The sequence below is a fragment of the Dasypus novemcinctus genome, chromosome 26 (assembly GCF_030445035.2).
Source record: "Dasypus novemcinctus isolate mDasNov1 chromosome 26, mDasNov1.1.hap2, whole genome shotgun sequence".
NCBI classification, from domain to species: Eukaryota; Metazoa; Chordata; class Mammalia; order Cingulata; family Dasypodidae; genus Dasypus; species Dasypus novemcinctus.
Window position 1 is genome coordinate 41,920,460 of NC_080698.1, and position 16,807 is coordinate 41,937,266.

Sequence of the window (16,807 nt, forward strand, 5' to 3'; positions counted from 1 at the left end):
CTCTCCCCTCCCACTCCCCCCACCCCACCGGCCTGTTGTCTGCTCTCTGTGTCCATTCATTCGCTGTGTGTTCTTCTGTGACCGCTTCTATCCTTATCAGCAGTACCGAGAATCTGTTTCTTTTTGTTGCATCATCTTATTGTGTCAGTTCTCTGTGTGTGCAGCGCCATTCTTGGGCAGGCTACACTTTTTTTCGCACTGGGTGGCTCTCCTTACGGGGTGCACTCCTTGCACATGGGGCTCCTCTAAGCAGGGACACCCCTGTGTGGCAGGGCACTCCTTGTGCACATCAGCACTGCGCATGGGCCAGCTCCACATGGGTCAAAGGGGCTCGGGGTTTGAACCGTGGACCTCCCATGTGGTAGGCGGATGCCCTATCCATTGGGCCAAGTCCGCTTCCCTCATGTTTTCATGTAATGGTTAATGACAGGAAATTCTCATGATAAAAAGACAGGACACAAAACTGTATACTGTATGTGGGATGATCTTAATCTAGAAAATTGTACATGCAAAGGAAAAGACTGGGAGATTCAGAACACACCATAATGATAACCGTAGTTATCTTTGAGCAGCAGGGTTCCAACTTTCCTACAAAATTATATTTTTTGGTTATAATTCAAAGTTAGTTTTACATTTAAATTAGCTGACATTAAAACCAAGTAATAAAGATAAATGGCAACTGAGAAAATATGAACATTACTACGGTACTAATCCACATCTAGGAGGCTGGCAAAAATTAAACAGCAAGGCTAGGAATGACCAACTGTGGGCAAGGCAGTGGGAAAATTTGAAACATGGACTCATTGCTTTTGGAGTTTAAATAATAATTTATAAAGCTATACATTTCTGAGTGTGATTTGTGTTGCAGCCGTGTTCTATTTTGTAACAGCAGGTATAGGTACATACATGCACAAATCACAGACACCGAACACATCGTAGACACCCAGCACACGGCTAGGCACTTTCATCTGTGCTTCATTTCATCTGATCTCAACAGCCCAAAGATATTACAGGGTTATCCAAAATCCCACAGCTGTTAAAGGAGTTAGAATTCCAACTCAGGCCCTCTGATTATAAGTGTGATGCACTTGCCTCGCTAGCTAGATTCTACACTCTCAGAGGGATGGGTACCACGTCTTGTCTCCTTTACCACCTCCCCAATGCACTCATCACGCATGTGGGCACACACACACTCACACAAACACATAAGAAAACTAGCACATACCCTTGGCTGCCTAGTAGGTATTCAGTGAATAACCACAGATTACTTGACTCAGAAACTTCAAAAGCTTTCAAATTCCAGAAATAACCAGGCATGGAATGCATGTGTCCTTAGGATTGTTCTTTGCTCCAAAATAACAGGGAATGAAAGTATTAAACACAAACTGAGTTGGCCCATGAAATTAAAGTCCCTGCTAGCTGAGCAAGTAAATGCAAAGCATGAAGCATAAAGAATTGCATAGAATAACTTTGGAACTCATGAAGAGGAAATCATTTGTTGGGGGGGTTGGGGGAAGGACAGGTCAGCAGACAAAGGTTCGTTTTTTTTTTATTCTAATTATTCTCTCTCTCAAAAGTAGAACACTTCTAATCTTCATAAAAATTATCTCTAAAGTTGACACCCAAATTCTTTGGAGCACTTGCAGTATAAAAGAAAGACACAGTACTTAGTCTGTGAAACAACAGCAATTAATTTTCTCATTTTCCCCTGTGGCCAGTGAGGAATATGACACATTATCAATTCTCAGACAGGTAGTCAGAAGATCAATAAAGAAATGTGCTTGAAATAATTTAAAAATTGATGACATCTGTTACTGTCATACACATGCAATGGATGCTCCAAAATAAACACAGATGAAAGTGGAGAAAGACAGCAGAAGCCTCGTTCTCATAGGACCTACACATTGGTGAAGAAATGGTGCTTTGCTATTTCTAGAATCAAGCTCCCCTGGAAAATGCAGGGTCCCAGTGCAATCAATCATGTGTGGCGAATTCCACACTGTAGCAAGAGTCAAGTTCAGAGGGAGACAGGTAGCCAGACACTGGCATTCTTATTCCATAAAGGTTCACCCCATGACAAAAAAACAAGCATTTTCTGACTGCCTAAGGAGACCAGAATCTAGGCATGACCCTGTCCTGCTGGAGAACAGAGGCTGGTCGAGGAAACAATGATTACACATCAAACACCTAAAATATGCTATACCGAGGTTAGTACTCATTCAGATGAAAGAACTGGTCTAGGTAGAACACTAATGCCTTAAGCAAAGCCTTTTGGAATACAGAACTTGACCTGGGTGGCATTTACATGACGAAAGCAGTGGTTCCAGAACTTTAGCCTACGTAAGAATCGCCTGGCGAGCTTGCTAAAACTCAGGTACCTGCGCCGCACACCCAGAGATTCCATTTCAGCAAGTCTGGTGTGGTGCCCAGGAACTTGCATTTCTAAAAACCTTCCAGGCACTGCTGAGACTATGAGCCACACTGTGAGTAGCACTGATTTATAAGGTGTAGAAAGGAGGAAAGGTGTGTTAAGTGGAGAAAACACTGACATCAGAGACATGATAACGCGGAAAAAACCAGGCAGGTAAAGAGGACGGCAAGACCATAGCCTGATCGTACCACAGCATGGTTTACTTTTTTACTAAGTATTTGAGAGCTTACAATATGTAAGACATTATTCTAGGTACCAGGGATACAAGGAAGAATACCACAGATAAGGTACCTGTTACGAGGGAGCTTATATTCAACAGGGAGTGGTCAGACAATAAGCTGAAAATTTCTGCTGGTAGTCAACTCTGAGGAAAGTAAGTCAGGCAGAAGTGACTGACACTGACTAGGTAGTTACTTTAGATGGGTGGACTGGGAAGGCCTCTCTGAGGAGGTGACATGTGAGCTGAGTTGCCCCAAGATTTGGAGAATGAAAATTCCCAGCAAAAAGCAATAACTGGTATAAAGACGGTTAATGATAAACAGGAAATGTGGGTGGTTAAGTAGGATGGAGTCTTATTAAGACAGTCTTCTCAGCAGAAAAAGGTTTTGGGGCTTAGAACACTTAGTAATCGTGACTATCAAGCATTTTGCTAATTTACTCACAAGAAAGGGCTAAACCTAAGACTTACTAGTGATTTAAGCTTAATGCAAATCCTTTGTGAATCTACTCTCTCACTGATAAAATGGGGCTACTAATGGAATAATATCCATGGGCATTATCTTTACATTAAAAAAAACCAAACCACTATATACATAGAAAACATTATAATGGTTACTTTATAATGAACATACTACTCTTAATCACAGAAACTAACTTTTCTCATCTGACCTCTCTGGGTTAAGCAGATTCCTCACTAAAATAAAAGCACGAGTTAGCGTGCAGATCTTAGATTCTTGTGTTGGACTATGGGAAGATGGTAATACCTCTACCAGCATCTAAATATACATTTACTATATAAGTAGGAATGTTTTCTTTGTTGTATAAATAAAAAATTTAGGGACACCTCTAACAATATGAGAAAAAAAACCAACAACCCTGAGGTCTCTGTTGGATGGCATATTCCTATATGGAACACATCTCTCAAATAATAACAATTTAAAAATAAGATGTTGTTCATATGCCACAAAACCCAGGATGGGTAACAAGTCTGATGAACTGTTAGTGCCTGCCTGAAGAACTGTGTTGAGTAGGATTCTAAGGGTATAATACAAGATAACTGAAATGAGATCCATAATGTATAAGAGATTTTTGCCATGACTTGAGTTGAAGACCCTGATATATGCAGAATACTTCCACTTTGGAAAGAAAACACAGAAGAATACCAAAAAAAAGTTAGGTAGAATAATATCAATAGTTTTCATTAGAAAGTAGGATGAATGTTATTTATTTTCAATTTTGGGGGCAAAAGGGTGTTCCATAGAGTGTTAGTATTCTTTTATTTTTAATTAGAGAAGGAGGTTTACAGAAAATCATGCAGAAAATACAAGATTCCACATATCATCCCCCTATTATTACCACTTTACATAAGGGTAGTACCCTTTATCACAATTGATAAAAGATTATTGCTATAGTTGCACTTGAACTATAAACCATAGTGTGACAGTTTGAATCTGGTGAATCAAGAAAAAAAAAGGACTATATTTTTTAACTAATCCATTCTATGGTGGTGAAAACCTTTGATTGCATTAGATTTGGTTTAGAGACCTTGATTATATCACTTTGACTGGACTATGCTAGTGAGGTTGCACTTCTTGCTGGATCTTATATAAACAGAGACACAGAGAAAGGAAGCTGCCATTTTGATCTTGCCATGTGAGAGAGAGGACTGCAGGAAGACAGTAAAGCCCTGAGAGGCTGAGAAAGGTCCCAGAGTCTGGAGTCAACAGAGCACGAGACATGGAAAGAGACCCTAAGGAGCTGGGTTCAAGGAAGAGCTCAAGGCTGAAGAGATGAACCATATGTCTGACCACGCACGGCTGAACTCTGGGAGATGGTGAGCCTGGAGGGGAAGGCTGGGACCTCAGCAGAGATGGGCAGCCCTTTGGCAAACTAAGACACATAGTTTACATTATGGTTCACTGTTATACAGTTTTATGGTTTTGTTTTTTATATTCTAGTAACATATAGACAATATAACATTTCCCCTTTAAACCACATTCAAATATATAATTCAGTGGTGTTAATTATATTAACAATGATTGGCTACCATCACCACCATCCATTACCAAAACTTTTCCATCACCCCAAACAAAAGTCTGTACTGATTAAAATTCTCATTTCCTATCCCCATGATGGTCCCTGGTAACCTGTATTCTAGTTTCTGACACTTATTCTGATTATTTCATATCAGTGAGATTATATAATATTTGTCATTTTGTGTCTTGCTTATTTCAGTCAGCATAATTTCTTCAAGACTGATTCATTTTATTGCACATATCAGAAGTTCATTCCTTTTACAGTTGAATAATATTCCATTATACATAAGTAACATACACACACACACCATATTTTGTTTATTCATCTGCTTCCATCTCTTGGGAATTGTGAATAATGCAGCTATGAACAATGGTGTGCAAATATGTGCTTGAGTCCATGCTATCATTTCTTTTGTGCTCATACCTAGAGGTAGGATTGCCAGGTCATATGGTAATTCTATAGTTAGCTTTCTGAGGAACCACCAAACTGTCCTCCACAGCAGTTGCACCATTTTACATTCCCACCATCAATGAATGAGTGTCCCTATTTCTCCACATCCTCTCTAACACTTGCAATTTTCTGGTGTTTTTCACAGTAGCCATTCTATTGAGTATGAGATGGTATCTCATTGTTTCTGCTATGCATTTCCCTAATGGCTATTGAAACTGAGCATCCTTTCGTATGATTATTTATAGACATTCATATTTCTTCTTTAGAGAAACATATATTCAAGACTTTCGCCCATTTGTAAAATTAAGTTGTTTGTCTTTTTGTTGTTGAGTTGCAGAAGGTCTTTATATAGTCTGGATATTAAACACTTAAGAGATATGTGGCTCCAAAATTTTCTCCCATTCTTTAGGTTGTCTTTTTACTTTCATGATTAAGTCCTTTGATGCAAAAATGTTTGGTGCTTTTTTTTTTTTTTTAAATTTTGATGAAGTCCCACATATCTATTTTTTTCTATTGTTGCTCATGCTTTTGGTACAAAATTGTAAGGAAACACTGCCAAAATACAATGTCCTGAAGATGCTTCTCCATGCTTTCTTCTGGGAGTTTTATAGTTTTGATTCTTATATTTAAGTCTCAGATGTGTTTTGAATTAATTTTTCTATATGATGAGGTAGGGGTCCACCTTCATTCTTTTGCACCTGGATATCCAGTTTCCCAGTACTATTTTTTTAAGATTTATTTCTTTTTCCCCTACCCCACCCCTGCCCCTGCCCCTGCCCCTGCCCCGGCCCTGCTGTTTCTGCTGTCTGCTGTCTGTGTCCATTTGCTGTGTGATCTTCTGTTTCTATTTCTCTTTGTGTCTTCTCATCTTTCTCCTCTAGGATTCATCAGGATTTGATCCTGGGGACCTTTGATGTTGAGAGAAGTTCCCTGTCAATTGCGCCACCTCAGTTCCTGGTCTCTGCTGCGCTTCACTTTGACTCTTCCCTTGTCTCTTTTTTGTTGTGTCATCATCTTGCTGCATGCCTCATTTGTGTGGGCACTGGCTCCCCACGCAGGCACTCATGTGGGCACTGAGCTCACCATGTGGGCACTCATGTGGGCACTCAGCTCCACGTGGGCACTCGGCTCACCATGTGGGCACTGGCTCACCATGCAGGCACGCTTTCTCGTCTTCTTTTTCATCAGGAGGTTCCAGGGAACAAACCTGGGTCCTCCCATATGATAGGCAGAGGCTTTATCACTTGAGCACATTCGCTTCCCCCCAGCACTATTTTTTTAATGTACTTAGCACCCATGGCAAAAATCAATTGGCCATAGATGTGATAGTTTATTTCTAAACTCTCAATTCAATTCCATTGGTTTAAATGTCAGTCCTTGTGTTAATACCATGAAAACAATCCATTTATAATAGCAACCAAAAGAATCAAATATCTAGGGGGAAATTTAACAAAGAATGTGAAGGCTGTATACATGGAAAACTAAAGAACAGTGCTGAAAGAAATTAAAGAACACCCAAATAAATGGTAAGATATTCTGTGTTCATGGATTAGAAGACTAATCAAGTGGTGTCAATTCTACCCAAAGCAATTCACAGATTCAACACATGGTCAATCAAAATTCTATCAGACTTCTTTGCAGAAACAGAAAATCCAATTATATCACCGAAGTAGAGACAGTGGCCATGGGAGTTGATGAAGGGAGGGAGAGGGAAAAAGAGGTGTGATATGGGGGCATTTTTGGGACCTGGAGTTGTCCTGTATGATACTGCAGGGACAGATGCAGGACATTATATATCCTGCCATAACCCATTAAAGGAACTGGGAGAGAGTGTAAACTACAACATAAACTATAATCCATGCTGTGTAGCAGTGCTCCAAAATGCATTCATCAAATGCAACGAATGTACCACACTAATGAAAGAAGTTCTTGATGTGGGAGGAGTTGGGTGTGTGGGGAATGGGGTATATGGGAACCTCTTATATTCTTTAATGTAACATTTTGTGTGATCTACGTATCTTTTAAAAAAAGAGATAATAAATTAAAAAAAGAAAAAAAATTATATGGAAGTTTAAGGGGCTCTGAGTAGCCAAAAACACCTTGAAAAAAAATAAAGTTGGAGGACCCACACTTTCCAATTTTGAAACTTACTACAAAGCAATAGTAATCAAAACAGCATGGTATTGGCACTAGGCAAGACATATAGTCCATGGTTTCTGATGAGAAATCAGCGTTTAATCTCTTTTGGGGTTCCCATGTACATAACATGTTGTGATTCCCTTACAGCTTCCATTAACATTCCCCTTGACCTTGGTACAGGTATGGTTCTCTTCAAGTTTCAGGTGTGTTGGGCTTCGTGAATGTGCATATTCATATCTTTCATTAAATTTGGGGATTTTCCTGCCATTATTTCTTTTACTATTTCTTCTGCCCTTTTCTCTCCTCCTCCTTCTTCTGAAACTCCCATAATTTGTAGGCCCACAGTTCTCTTTAGACTCTGTTTACTTCTTTTTTTAAAAAAAGATTTATTTTATTTATTTCTCCCCCCTTCCCCCATTGTCTGTTCTCTGCATCCATTTGCTGTGTGTCCTTCTGCGTCCACCTGCATTATCCAGCAGCACTGGGGGAGAAACTGTGTCTCTTTTTTGTTGTGTCATTGCTGCATCAGCTCTCCATGTGTGTGGCACCACTCCAGGGTGGGCTGTGCTTTTTTTATACAGGGCGGCTCTCCTTGCGGGGCACATTCCTTGTGCGTGGGGCACCCCATGTGGAGGCACCTCTGTGTGACACAGCACTCCTTGCGCGTGGCAGCAGTGCACGTGGGCCAGCTTATCACATGGGCCAGGAAGCCCTGGGGATTGAACCCTGGACCCTCCATATGGTAGACAGACACTCTATCAGTTGAGCCAAGGCTGCTTCCCTTTGTTTACTTTTTTAAATTCTTTTTTCTTTTTGTACTTCAGCCTGAATAATTTCAATTGTCTTGTTTTTTTTTTTTCAGTTCATTGATTCTGAATTCTGATAACTCCAATCGGTTTTTAAAACCCTCTATGGAAATTTTCATTTCCATTATTGTGATTTTCAGCACAAGTGGTTTGGTTTCTTTTAAAAATTTCTATCTCTTTGTTGAGATTCTAATAATGCTCATTATTGTTTTCCTGATATGCTTTAGTTCTTTCTACCTGTTTTCCTTTATTTCCTTAAGCATAATGGGGAACTTTTAAAAAAAAATCTTTGTCTGATATATACAAAATCTGGTCTTCTTCACTGATAGTTTCTGGATTATTATCTTGTTCTTTGGATGGATCATCATTTCCTGTTTGTCTATCTTGTAATCTTTTGTTGCACAATGTATACTTTAATATTTAAAAGTGTTAACTCTGGGATTTAGTCCCTAAGCTATACATTCTTTAAGTCTGTATCCATCTAGTGATTTGAGAGAGATTTCCTGGAGTGCCCAGTGCTAACAAAAGCAAACAAGCCAAAATAAGAAACTTAGTTCACAATCTTTGCCAACTGGCTCTCCATTGGTGTGTGCTCTCTCTCAGAATTTAGCCCTCCTATCAAGAAAACCAGCCTAAAGCAAATGTAAAGTGTAGGGTTCTCTCCATCTGAGACTGCATCTTTTCTTAGACTGTGGCTTCTGGGCCTTAAGAATTCCTCTGTTTATAGAAATTTGAATGCCCCCTCTATTTCTTAGGAAATATTCTCCTCCTTCTGGGTGCTGTATTGTATGACATAAATCAGGTAACCTTTGACCTAGGCCGTGTTAACTTAACTGTTTCTTACACTACTTTTACTGTCTGCAAGCTGCTTCGCCTGCAATACAAGTTCTGGGAAGATAAGATAGAGATGAATTTTCTGGTTCAGTCGTTCAGGCTGGCACCTGAGATTGGCACTGACATACAGGCACCCCAGTATGTAGACAGGGGTTACTCTGCTTCCTGTGGAACAGGGCCAGGAATTCATAATGGGAGACACAGGCTGGCTTTACACCATGCTGGTGAGAAGGTGGCAGATGGGCCGACAAGAGCACTATGAGCTTCTCCTCCTGTTTGCAAAGCTGTGTGTTTTTTTGATTCCGCACTTGCCCAGTTACTGCCACCCTTTAACTGTTTCCTGGAGTTTTGAGGAAGATGGCTCTGCCAGTTTCTGCTAGTTGTTCAAAGACTGCGTGGGAGAAAGGTAACTTGGAGCATCTTGGTGGTAGGACTATTCTCTTTTTTTGTTATTTATCTTCTAAATTTTGTGCAAATAAAATATTTTGCTTGTATTTTAAAAAGCTTAAAATGAGTCACAACAAAAGGAGTTAGTCCTTTATTATAGCGGTAATAATTTAAGCAGACCCTAACACTGTCCATTAACCTAAATGACTACGAAGAACTAAACCGTAAAAAGCAAAAATCACCACCAGTTAGTTGGAAACATTAGGCCCATCACACGAGCAAACAGTCAATACAGGTCATCATTCCATTCCAAATGGGCTTATTCATTCAGGAAACATTCATTAATAAGTGGTTAATCTTAAATTCTAATAGTGTGAAATTAATGGAGCACATAAGAGGCAAATGGCCTGATTATGAATGTCCTCATTGCTCTTTTTTTTTTTTCCAATCCTACTTTTAGCATTAAAAATTATTCTTACGGATATGAGGTCTTGGTGACTGAGAAATGGGTCATTTTAGTAATTAAGAGCAGGAGTAGTGGGAAGGACTTGTTTTTAGCACTTTTTCAATCAAAATGGCTAATTATAGAGTGAAATTGATCTCAAGATCCGTGCTAAGAACGTGATCTTGGAGTCAGGAACACTCCATTTAAGATAATGATTTACCAACCTTGGGGCTTTGAAGGCATGTGAGACAAAAATATAATTTTTATTAGGAAGACTTTTAGGAATAAAGGGTAATTTTAAGGTCATACAGTTCATTATGACCATAACCACTATGGAGGACCTCACCACAGAACCTTGATACCTTATTTCAAATTCATTGCTCTTGCAACTGACATTAGACCAATTCCTTTCCTTAGTCATCTTAATCCAATGCCATGTTTTTCTCTGTGTACACATCTTATTAGCACTCATATCTCCTTAACAAATCTTTACCACAAACCGGGAATTGTACCAAATGAAGCATATGCTATGGCCTATTTATTCCTCATAAGACAATTATAGGTAGATACAATTATGATGAACATTTACTAGTGTTTACAAGTATGCTACACATTTTACAAATGAGGCTTACAGAGGATAAGTGTCTTGTCCAATGTCACACAGCTAGCAAGGAGCAGTTACAGAATGCCAGAACAGACAGATCTGATTCCAGAGACCACATCTTAAAAATTAAGTTACAGCTACCAAGCAAAATCTATTAGAAAGAATAAGCACTCTGAAATTACTTCACAACCAAAAGATTAAACAGAGTTATCAGATGACCCAGCAATTCCTCTCCCATGTATATACCCCAAATTTTGCACATGAATGTTTATAGCAGCAAGTGGTAGATTGACTTATGTACCCTAACATAGACATGGTCTTAATTTTAATCTTCATTCTTGTGGGTGTAAACCCATGGTAAAGAGGACCTCTTGCAGATACTTTTGGTTAAGGTGCAAACCAACTGAATGAGGTGAGTCTTAATCCTTATTACTACATGCCTTAGAAACAGGAAAAACTGGAAGAGAAACATGAGAGGAACAAAAAGCCAGAAGTCAGCAGAAGCCAGAAGAACAGATAAAAGGGGACGACATCACCATGGGACGGGAGGCAGAGGTACAAGAAAAGGAACCACAAGGATTGCCAGCAGCCAGCTCCAGAATCCTACAGACTCCAGGGAAAAGCAAATCTTGCCAACATCTTGGTTTGCAACTTCTAGTCTCAAAACTGCTAGCCAAAAAATTCCTACTGAAAGCCAAAAACAGTTTGTGATATTTGTGATAGGAACACTGGCAAACTAAGACACAGTTTTTTTATTCATAACAACCCAAATGTCCATCAACTACTGAATGAATGAACAAAATATGGTATATCCATACAATGGAATATTATTTGATAAGGAAAAAGAATGAAGTACTGATACAGGCTACTATATAATCTTCGAAAGCATTATACAAATGAAAAGAGCCAGTCACAAAAGACCACATATTAGGTGAATTTATATATCTGAAATGTCCAGAATTGGCAAATCTACACAGACAGGTAGTAGATCAGTGTTTCATTAGGGCTAGGTTGAGGAGAGGAAGACAAGATGGGGCATTATGGCTAGAGAGCATGGAATTTCTTTGTTAAGTGTTGCAAATACTCTAAAATTGTGGTAATGGTGAATACACTAAAAATAATTTTAAAACTATTGAAATGTACACTTTAAATGGGTGAACTGTATGGTACATAAATTATACCTCAAGAGAGAGATATGCTTTTTAAAAAGGAAATCAATCACTGTGACTTACCATATTAAAAGTGAAAAACTAAAACCAAATGATATCTTAAAAGATGCAGAAGGGAAACGGACTTTGGCCCAGTGGTTAGGGCGTCTGTCTACCATATGGGAGGTCCGCGGTTCAAACCCCGGGCCTCCTTGACCCGTGTGGGGCTGGCCCATGCGCAGTGCTGATGCGCGCAAGGGAGTGCCGTGCCGCACAGGGGTGTCCCCAGCGTAGGGGAGCCCCACGAGCAAGGAGTGCACTCCGTAAGGAAAGCCGCCCAGCGTGAAGGAAAAAGTGCGGCCTGCCGAGGAATGGCGCCGCCCACACTTCCCGTGCCGCTGACGACAACAGAAGCGGACAAAGAAACAAGACGCAGCAAATAGACACCAAGAACAGACAACCAAGGGAGGGGGGGAAATTAAATAAATAAATAAATCTTAAAAAAAAAAAAAAAAGGACACAGAAAACAGACAACCGGGGGAGGGGAGGGGAATTAAATAAATAAAAATAAATTAAAAAAAAAAAAAAGATGCAGAAAAAGCATCTGACAAAATCTAACATTCATTACTGATAAAAACTCTCAACAAACTAGAAAGAAAAGGAACTTGTTCAAGTTGATGAAGTTTAAAAAGACAAACAAACATAAAAAACTACAGCTACCATAATGCCTGATTTTGAAAGATTCCTTGCTCCCTAAGATAGGTAATGACGTAAGAATGCCTTTTTTTAACATTCTAATTCAACTCCACTGAAGGTTCTAGTCAATGCAATACAGCAAGAAAAACCAATAAAATGTTAATATACCCAGATTAAACAGGAAGAAGGAAAACTGTCTGTAATCATAGATGATATGACATCTATGTAGTAATCTTATAGAACCTATTTAATAAGTTATTAGAACGAATATGAGTTTAGCAAGGCTGTAGATATAAGATGAACATAAAAAAATCCAGTGTACCATGTAAACGTATTTACTAAAATTTATATTAGGTGAAAATACATTGTAAAAGATCTACTGGGAAGTTTATGAATATGTAGATTAAAACAAATAAGTAAAAGAATTCAAAAGGTTAAAGCAGACATTCATATGCATGGAATCAGGATACTGGAGTATTCGTCAGTTGTTTAAAATGTTTTCTTTTACAAGTTTTATCCTCTCGTTTATTTTTTTAAAATTTTGCTTTAAAAATTTTCTTTTTTGAATTAGAGAAGTTACTGGTTTACAGAAAAATCGTGGAAAAAATCAGCCTTTCTATATACTACCTATTGTTAATACTTTGCATTAGTGTGGTACTTTTGTTATAATTGATGAAAGAATATTAAAACTATACTATTAACTATAGCCCACAGTTTACATTAGGGTGTTTTTTGTTCCCAAACACCACTCTATTATTAATGACTGGCATCAGTGTGCTACATTTATTAGAATTCATGAAAGAACATTTTTATAATTATACTATTAACTATAGTTAATTGTTTACACTAGGGTTCACTGTGTTGCACAGTCCATGTTTTATCCTTTAATTCTCATAACATATATATGACCAAAAACTTCCCCTTCTAATCAAATTTACATACATAATTCACTGCTATTAATTATATCAATAAAATTGTTACCCTCACCACCATCCATTTCCAAAACTTTACAATCAACTTACAAAGAAATTCTGTACTAATTAAGCATTGACTCTACATTCCCAGCCCCTAGTAACCTGTATTCTAGATTCTAACTCCATGAGTTTGCTTAGTGTTTTTCTTTATCAGTGAGATCATATGATATTCACTCATTTGTGTCTAGCTTATTTCACTGAGCATAGTTTCTTCAGAGTCATCCCTGTTGTTTCATGTCTGAGGAATATCTTTTTATGGCAGAATAATTTTTCATACCACATTTTGTTTATCTAATCATTGGTTGATGGTCACATGGATTGCTTCCATCTTTTGGGAATTGTGAATAATGCCACTATAAACATAAGTGTGCAAATATCTGTTCAAGTCCCTGGTTTCAATTCATTTGGGTATATACCTTGTAGAGTGATTGCCAGATCATATGGTAATCTTATACTTAGTTTTCTGAGGAACGACCAAACTCTTCCACAGTGACTGCACCATTTTACATTCCCACCAGCAATGAATGAGTGTCCCTATTTCTCCATATCCTCTCCAACACTTAAGCAATTTTCTATTTTTTTTTAACATAGCCACTATAGTAGATGTGAAATGCTATCTCACAGTGGTTTTGACTTGCATTTCCCTAATAGCTAGTGGTGTTGAGCATCTTTTCCTGTGCTTTTCAGTCATTTGTATATCCTCTTTGAAGAAATTTCTATTAAGGTCTTTTGCCCACTTTTTTCTAATTGGGTCATTTTTCTTTTTACTATTGAGTTGTAGGATTTCTTGATATATCCTGGATATTAAACCCTTATCAAATATGTGTTTTCCAAATATTTTCTCCCATTGAGTAGACTGCCTTCTCACTTTCATGATAAAGTCCTTTGATGCCCAAAATTTTAAGTTTTGATGAGGTCCCATTAATCTTTTTTGTTGTTGTTGTTTCTTGTGCTTTGGGTATAGTCAGAAAAAACATTTCCTAACACAAGATCTGAAGATGCTTCCCTACATTTTTTTTTCCCTTGGAATTTTATAGTCCAGTAATAATCTCCAATTACTATTATAGAAGTATCTATTTCCTTTCACTTTCAACCTACTTGTGTCTTTGGGTCTAAGATGAGCCTTTGTAAACAACATATAGTTGGATTATGCTTTTTATTCATTCTACCAATCTATGTCTGTAGATTGGAGAGTTTAATCCATAAGCATTGTGTTATTACTCTATAGGCAGTGCACATTTCAGCCATTTTTTCCTTTGGATTTTATGTCATATTGTTTGTTTTTGTCTCTCTTTCCCTTTATTGAAACCTCCTTTTCTGTATAGTTGACCTTTTCTGATTTAACTGATTAACCAATCCCCTTTTCATTTCTGTTTCTATATATTTTATTAATAAAAATACTTTCTTCACAGTTATCCTGGGGTTTATATTACAACCTGTATCTATAACCTACTAATGTGAAAAGATAACAACTTGGCTAAAATAGCAAACATATTCTGTTCCCAAACATGTTTCTCCTCTTTATGTTGTTTTTGTTCCACATTATGTCTGCATATTTTGCATGTCCATTATCAAGAAATAAGCCTTTTTTCTTCTTCAACTGTATTCTTAAAGGATACATTCCTAAGGGTTAGAGAGTAGAGTTGGGTATTGAGGATATAGTACTGCTGGGTTTTGCACTTACCCTTTTAGTTACCCTCATTAGAGATCTTAATTTCTACACACTATTCCAAGCCATTCTCTTCTGTCTTTTCCTTTCAACCTGCAGAACTGCTTTTAGTACTTCTTGTAGGGCAGGTCTTTTGTTGGAAAACTCTCAGTTTCTGTTTATCTGTGAATATTTTAAACTATCCCTCAATTTTTGAAGGAGAGTTTCGCCAGATAAAGACTTTTTGGCTGGCAGTTTTTCTCTTTTAGTACCTTAAGTATATCTTACCACTGCCTCCTTGCCCCAAGTGCAAGAAAGCGGCACTTAGTCTTATTGCATATCCTTTGTATGTGACAAATCTCTCTTCTCTTGCTGCTTTCAGAATTCTCTTTTTTATCTTTGGCATTTGACATTCTGATTAGTATGTGTCTCTGATACATCTATTAGGATTAATCTGTTTGGAGTACATTATGCTTCTTGGACATGTATATTTAAGTCTTTCATAAGAATTGGGAAATTTTCAGTCATTACACCTCAGATATTCTTTCTGCCCCTTATCCCTTCTCTTCTCCTTCTGGGACAGTCATGACACATATGTTTGTGTTCTTCATACTGTCACTCAAATCCCTTAGACACTCCTAACGTTTCTTGTTTTTTCATTTCTCCTTTTGCTCTTTTGACTGTAGGATTTAAATTGTCCTAGTTCCTTTTTCTCCCTGTTCAAATCTGTTCCATGCCTTTAGTATGTTTTTAATCTCCATTATTGTGCCTTTTGTCCCCATAATTTCTGATTTTTTTTATACTTTCAAATTCTTCTTTATGCTTACATTGTCTTCTTAATAGCCTTTAGTTCTATATCCATATTTTACTTCATCTCCTTGAATTGATTCAAGACATTTGTTTGAACCTCTTTGATTAGCTGTTCTCAATTCTGTGTCTCCTCTGAAGTTTTAATTTGTTCCTTGACCGAGTTGTGTCTTCCTGTTTCTTAGTAAGGATTGTAAGTTTTTACTGATGATGTCTAGGCATCTGATTATACTGATGTGTTAATGCTGAAAGTCTGTTTTTCCTTCTTGTCCAGGGTTTTATTGTTCATTGTTTTTGTGTTAAAGCTCTTCTTTGATACTTGGTTCAACTTATTCTGACTCGTTAGTGTAGCCCGAGTTTAACCATTCAGGTTTTCTCAGCTCTTCTTCATCTGATTCTTGCCCTGATTATGCAGTATAATTTTTAAGATTTCACTTTTTATGCAATTGTTTCACCTCCAAGGAGAAAGACTGATAACTTCTGTCCCTTCTCTGTTCTGTACAGAATTTTCTCCCCAGTTCCTATGATGTGTTTAAACTCTCTCTCTCATTCAGTTTCCCCATTGTCCTTACCCTGTTCAGTGCTGGGACTCATCCTGTATTTCCGCAGTCCACACCCTGCTCTGTTTTTTTTCTCTTGAGGCTTTTCTGCCTCTGGTTTTTCCCTAATAGGGCATATATGCTGGGGCCCAGATGGGGTCAATCCAAAAAAGTTCTGCATTTAGGTCTGCCAGCCAACAGACACTAGACTGCATCTATGGAGCGCTTGCCAACAGCTCTCCCAGGGCACCCCCCCTTTATTGCCATGGGGATATTTTGTATGCAACATGCCTCAGTGGCTTATGTTCCACACTGGCTCTCTGGGGACTTGAGTCCCTGTATCTGGATATGTGTGGGAGTCTAATTTATTTCTGTGAGTTGCTCTATAGTCTACACCCATGGCAGGAGGGACCTTGGCCATTGCCTTGTGTGATTCTCAATCTCCAAGGTGGGTGAAGGGGAGAGATCCAGACTGGCAGGAACTGGGTGGAAATTTCTCACCTGACCTTGGAAATTTTTCTTTTTTCCTTGATTCCTTATTTTTGGAGTCCTTCTCCAGTCTCTATCTTCCTCCAGATTTCTAATCAAGTGGGATTTGTCCTTTTGTTGATTCTTAAGGGAGACTTTTCCAGAGAACGTCCTA

The 16,807-nt window shown here is 38.2% G+C and overlaps 1 protein-coding gene across 1 annotated transcript in view; it reads right to left on the reverse strand.

Annotated features, from left to right (window-relative positions):
* The window catches only part of SUMF1 (sulfatase modifying factor 1), a 133,078-nt gene that overhangs the window by 1,496 nt on the left and 114,775 nt on the right, over positions 1–16,807 (reverse strand). The window lies entirely within an intron of this gene.